The following is a 6,853-nucleotide window of genomic DNA, read 5'->3' on the forward strand; positions in this document are numbered from 1 at the left end:
ATAAGTCAAGTTTAAACAAGTTTAAATGTATAAAAAGCAAGCTTTTAGCATAATAAATCAGAGCTCTCTACATCATCCTGGTGTGCAGACTCTCATTTTCGCCGACTTCGTCCCTCACCTGCTCTTCACCAAGAAACCCCTTGAGTTTCTTGTCACGACCGTAGTCGGGTGGTCGGTGACAGGTCATCCTCAATTTCATTAAGCAGGGTTGTGTCATCTGCATAACTCAGGTTGTTGCTGATTCTTTCTCCAGGCCTGCTGCCACATTCCTCCTCATATAGTCCAGTGTCCCAGATCATCTGGTCTACATACATATTGAAAAGTTATAGAGACAGAATACTCCCTGGCAGACACCATTCCCGATTTTGAACTGCTATTAAAATGAGAAAAAAATAATTAAAAATGGGGATATTATAAAAAAAATTATTTTGTCTCAAAAATGTTGAGAGAGGTAAAATGATCAGAGCTTTTCAATGTGTGCTGGAAAGGTGAAGGGTTGCTGTTGAAAATTTGGCAGATGTAGGATTCTGGTGAGGAGGAGACTGATGCAGGCAGGTTCCTGGAGTAACCGCAGCAGGCTGGGCAGAGGGCCAGCTGTGGCCGCTGTTACTGCATAGGGCTGCCTACCATCTGCCTCTTCCAGGAAACAAAAAACTGAGTTTTGGGTTTGGTGGGTTTATTTTTGGTTGGGTTTTTTTTTGGGGGGGGGAGTTTAAGTGAGTAAAATTTCCAGATTTTAAAAAAATGTTGGTGACAACAACAACAAACAAACAACATAAAGAGGCATTCTGACGGTCTAGTGGGTAGGAAGTTGCACTGCTCCCCTACAGGCAGGCAGTTTGAAGCCACCAGCTGCTCTGCGAGGAAGGACGGGCAGTCTCCTCCTGTGCAGTTTACTGCCTCTGAAGACCTGCTGGAGGGTCATCAATGAGTTGCTTCTAACTCAGTGACAATGAGTGAGTGAATGAAAGAATTGAAAAAAAAAAAAAGGTAGAACTGTGAGGCCACTACTTCCCATCTCTGATTTAAATGCTAAGTTCTCCCACAAAGTGTTCTTTCTACTTTGGCTTGGATATTGTGACTGTGAGCTCTGATGGCTGTCTGTAGGGAGACGCACTCCTAACCCAAAGGTGGTGGCCCTCTGGCAGTTGAAATCCACTAGCTGCTCCAAGGGACAATGATGGACAATCTCCTTCTGTGAGATTTACAACCTCCTGAAAGCCTACTGAAGCATTAGCTATGAGCTCCAAGGCGATGGTAGTAAGTATGCACATGAGTAATGTAACTGAAACAAAACAAAGGCATCTTCATTTATTACAGTAATACTTAAACTGCAGAGACAGGAGTGAATATTGAAGGCCTACAAACCTCAAAATAATGTTTTAAATTTTAGTATTTTGTGTGTGTACCATCAAATTAGATCTGACTGGTACAGGAGGAGATTGATCCTCCTTCTCCAGCAGAGCTTCTGGTGGATTCGAACCACGTACCTCTGGGATTGCAGTGCAGCTTCTTGCCACCAGGGCTCCCTAACCTCAAAATAATTTAATGAAAATATTCCCTGCATATGAAAACAAAGCAAAAATATTTACATTATCCGATTTAAATATGTAATTAGAAAAAAGAAAAAAAATCTACTTTAGTTTCACTTCTGAGCTACCTGTCAGCTTTTCCAAGGAGTCCATGGCTGCAGAGTTAAACGCTCAACTACAAACTGAAAGGTTGGTGAATGAATCCACCCAGAGGTGCCTCAGAAGAAAGGTATGGCAATTGGCCTCCAAAATATCAGCCACTGACAGCCCTATGAAGTACAGTTCTATTCTGATGCCAGGAGCTGAATTCCACTCAAAGGTTCAATGTTTCCAAATGGGGCAACAGTCACATTTGCCCTTGTCTTTTACTAAAATTAACCTCCATCTCTCAAAGAAAATAACTATAAAGTGCTTTCAGAAAACAACAAAATTAAACAAATTATAGTCTATGAAACTTTAAATAACTAAAACCAACAACAATCAAAAGAAAGCCAATCAAGAAGGTTTTCCCCCACTAATATTTAGAAGCATTGCCTCCCTCAACTCACAAGCACACAGCTGTGCCAAGTTAAGGAATGCTGTTAACTTTCTCCTACTGGCAGTTTCTGTTTAGCTCCAGTATCTATTTACTAAACACAGGGTTTAGGATTAGTTCTTGCTAGTTCAATTATGACTGATAAAACAAAACTGGGATCAATTAGAATTTGCTCAAAGTGTGTGGCTTGAACCATAAAATTATGGGTCAAAGCTCTGGAAAGGGAGACTGAACAGTAACTGAATTTGAGAAAAGGCATAGTGAGTTCTTTCGGGAGCTTAATGCGGGGAACTGGATAACAACCACCACTGTGGAGAGTGGTAAACATTCAGAGCTGCAGTCACCATTGTCTTTGAGCAGGGCACCACAGTTTGAGACTCAGCCAGGCAAGGCATTAGGTTTCTAACATAGTACTTAACAGTGTCCTTATTGTTTAAGAGGGAGATTAAATTTCCAGCAGCATACAATTTTCTTATTCTGCTATTGCTCTAGGCATCCATATTTTGTAATTTCCAGTCTATCTTGATTTTGCTTTATTGGCCTTGAGTAATCTGGGAAGAATTGGTTCAAAGTCCTAGTTAGCTGCTTGCTGCAGGGTTGGCTTCATGGCAATGGGGCTTGCTCAGTTACTCTGGGCCCTGCTCTTAGACACACCATAGGCTTAACATGCCATTGTTGTTTGTGTTAGGTGTTGTCAAGTCAGCTCCAATCCATAGCAACCCTACATACAAAAGGATGAGGCTGCCCGAGCCAGCATCATCCTCAAAATCCCCGTGAGCTTGAGTCCACTGTTGAGTCACTGTGCCAATCTGTCTGGGTGAGGATCATCCTCTTTTCTGCTGACTCTACAAAGCAGACTTTTCAATCGCCTCCCCATTGTTTTGGTTTAACGTGCTGCTGTTGTTAGATGTCACTGAACTGACACAATTCTATGAACAGTAGATGTGTACCCTGCCCTGTCCTGTGCCACCCACATCTCCAATACATTTGTGCCCATTGTTGCATTGTGTCATTCCACTTTTTGGGAGTCTTCTCTTTCAATGATTCTCTACTTAACCAAGCATGATGTCTTTTCTGAAGGACTGACCCCTCCTTATAACATGCCCAAAGTATGTGAGATGAAATGTCATCTTCCTTGTCTCTAATAATACCCTGGTTGCACTTTCTCCTAGATGGATCTGTTTGTTCTTTTGATAATCCATAGGCTATTCAGTATTCTTCTCCAACACCACAACTCAAAGGCACAAATTCTTCTATCATCCTTATTCACTGTCCAACTTTCAGATGCATACCAAGTAACAGAAAAGAGCATGGATTGGATCTAGTGCTCCTTAATCCTCCAACTGATATCACTGTTCCTTAGAACTTTGGAGATGATCGTAGATTTTCCCAATGCAATATGTCTTTTGATTTCTTCTGACTGCCAGTAAGAAGCATGTTGATTGTGGGTCTAGGTAAAATTAAATTGTTGGAAATGTCAATCATTTCTCTATCTAGCATGATGCTGCCTGCTGGCCAAGTAGTAAGGATTTTTGTTTTTTTGATGTTGAGATGTAATCCATATTGAAGCTAGAGTCTTTGATCTTTGGCAACAAGCACTTCAGGTCTTCTTAACGTTAGTGACCAAGGTTGTGTCATCTGCATCTGCATAATGCAGGCTGTTGATGAGTTTTATTCTTTTTCACAAAGACCAGCTTCTCAAATGATTTGCTGAGCATATAGACTGAGTAGGCATGGGAGAAAGGATACAGCCATGACACACAACTTTCCTGATTTTAAATGATGCAATGTTTCCTTGATCTGTTCAGAAAACAACCTCTTGGTCTAGGTACAGGTTTTACATAAGCAAAATGAATTGTTCTGGGATTCCCATTCTTCTCAGTGTTAGCAATCATTTGAGTTATGGCTAAATGTATGTATTTGCAGAGTCAATAAAATACATATAAACATCTTTATGGTATTCTCTGCTTTCAGCCACGATCTATCTGACATCTGTAATATTGTCTGTATTGGCATGACATCTTCTATATCCAACTTGAATTTCTGGTAGTTCTCTTCTGATGTACTGGTCTGTTTTTTCTAATACTCTACACAAGATTATTTTACATGTGATTAAAGATTTTATTTATATATGATATTCACAATGTTGTTCAATAATTTCCACATTCTGTTGGATCATGTTTTTGGAAATGGGAACAAATATGGACCTTTTCCAGTCAGCTGGCCAGGTTGCCGTCTTTCTGATTTCTTAATACAGCCTGGTCAGCACAGCCAGGGCTATATGTGATTGAGGAATCACGTCAACTGGTATCCCATCAATTCCTGGGGCCTTATTTTTCGCCGATGCTTTCAGTGTAGCTTGAATTTCTTCCTTCACTGCCATTGGTTAATCATATGCTACTTCTTCCTGAAATGGTTCTGTGGTTTAATTTGCTGTTATTGTTGTCACGTGCCATTGAGTCACCTGCAATTCACAGTGACTCTATGTACATTAGCTCTGAACCCTGCCCTATCCTGACCCAATCTCTTTGTCTCTGACAGACCTAATCCCATTTTTCTTGTCACTGAGTCACCCCATCTCATCCTGGGTCTTCCTCTCCTGTTCTGTGCTACTGCCCTAAAATTCTGAATAAGCTTTGAATGGAAGTCCCAACATTTTCATTTGGCCCCTGCTGTTAAGGGCAAAGGCAAGTTTATGGAAGTCTGGTGGTGTAGTCTGTAGGGAGTTGTGCTGCTACCCTGAAGGCCACGCTGATTTGGCAGTCTGAATCCACCGGTGGCTCCTTCAGGGATTTACAACCTCCATGGTGGGTAGCAAGGAGTCGTTTCCAACCCAAGAGCAATGAGAAAAAAGAAATACGGGTAAATAGAAACCAAAAAAGAAAAACAATTATACTTCCTTGTGCAAAAAGAGAAGGTGATTCCCTCCACCTTTTTGGAGAGCATTTATTTTAGAAAATTTGTAACCATAGACTCTTTCTCTGCTTCTTTTGAAATGTATATACATTCTTTTAAAAGGCTAAGAAAGATCCAGGCCAGTTTTATAGCCCATTCTTGAAATATACTCAGCAAAATTCTGTGGGAGGAGGGAAGGGGCCTAAGTTCCCACATCACGGTAAGTTATAAAACCATGTCTTACCATAAAGGTGAAATTGTCAAGGATTTAATTTTACTTGAATCCACAATCAACATATATGGTAGCAGCAGTTAAGAAATCTAAAGATATATTCCATTGGGAAAATCTACTGTCAAGGACCTCTTTAAAGTGCTACAGAGTAAAAATAACAGTTTAAAGACTAAGGAGTGCCTGATCCAAGCCAGGATATTTCCAAACCTCTTGTATGCATGTGAAAGTTGGACAATGAATAAGGGATACCAAAGAACAAAGCTGCCTTTGAACTGTGTGTACTGCCAAAAGAATGAGAGCACACCATGGACTATCAGAAGAACAAGGCAATCTATTTTGGAGTAAGTGCAACAAGTGTACTCCTTGGAGCAAGGATGGTGAAACTTAGTCTCACATCCTTTGGACATGGGGTCAGGAGGGGCCAGTTCTTGGGAAAAAAAAACACCCTGGGAAAAGTTTAAGATTAGTGAATGAGGGGAAGACTCTCCACTAGATGAACAGACACAGTGAATGGACCACACTGGGCTTGAACATGACACAGCGCATGAAGCTGGTGCAGCAAGGGCAAGGCTCTGATGTGTAGTTCATGATGTCACTACGAGTCATAGCCAGCTTGACGGCACTTAACACCACCACCACCATAAAAGTAAGAAACAACAACAAAACCCCTAAGCCCCAGTTGTGTCACAATGTTAACTATGCTCTCTCGGTTTTCAATGGCTGTTTTTTAAACAGTAGATTGATTGCTAGGCCTTTCTTTGGTGGTACCTCTGGGTGGACTTGAATGTACAGTCTTTTGTTTAGAAACTATTTGTACCATGTGGGGACTTCATACCTCGCCCCCTCAATCTTCAAGTCCTCCCCTTCCTTTCCCCGTCTCTCTCCATTTGTACAATTTAGGGACCATCATTAAGGTGACAAACCGAAACCACCACAGTCTCACGGCAGACCCAGGTTTGTAAATCTATTTTTTTTTAAATCTCATTCTTCTTATATGTTTTTAATCATGATTTGTGTGAAACTTTACAGAGCAAATTTCACTGAACTGTGCATGCACATTTTATTCTGTAACATTACTTTCAATACTCACAAAGTAAACACACTTTTCCTATTTCTTCTCTGTGATTTCTATTAATCCTTCTATACTTCTCTGTCTTTCTGTTCTAAATATGTGTTCCAAAAGACTTTTCCAAAGGTATGAAAAGAAAACCTACAGATTGGGGGAAAAATATTTGGCAATGGCTTATCTGAAAAGGGACTAATCTTTACAACTTACAGAAAACTTTAACACCTCAACAAGAAAAAGACAAAAAATCCAATTACAAAATGAGCAGGGGTCATGAAAAGCCATTTACCAAAGAAGACATTCATATGACAATCAAACCCATGAAGGGAAAAAAAATTCATATAGAAGATCGTCAGCTATTATTTTTTTAAATGAAACACTGCCACTGAATTGATTTCAACTAAAAGCAACCCTCCCTCAGATTTCCAAGGTTGTATATCTTAATGACAAGAGATTGGCCATCTTTCTTTCACAGAACCACTGGTGGACTGAAATCACCAGACTAGGGACATTCTGGTTAATAGTGCAACCTGCTATGGGCTACACCACCAGAGCTCCTTCCTTAGCTATTGTTGTTGTTGTTATGTGCCGTC

At 40.5% G+C, this 6,853-nt stretch overlaps 1 protein-coding gene across 1 annotated transcript in view; it reads right to left on the reverse strand.

Moving 5' to 3' along the window:
- IFNGR2 (interferon gamma receptor 2 (interferon gamma transducer 1)) overlaps window positions 1–6,853 on the reverse strand; it is a 52,282-nt gene that overhangs the window by 24,045 nt on the left and 21,384 nt on the right. The window lies entirely within an intron of this gene.

This window comes from Elephantulus edwardii, unplaced genomic scaffold (assembly GCF_000299155.1).
Source record: "Elephantulus edwardii isolate Elephantulus edwardi_28Jun2011 unplaced genomic scaffold, EleEdw1.0 scaffold00051, whole genome shotgun sequence".
Classification (NCBI taxonomy): Eukaryota; Metazoa; Chordata; class Mammalia; order Macroscelidea; family Macroscelididae; genus Elephantulus; species Elephantulus edwardii.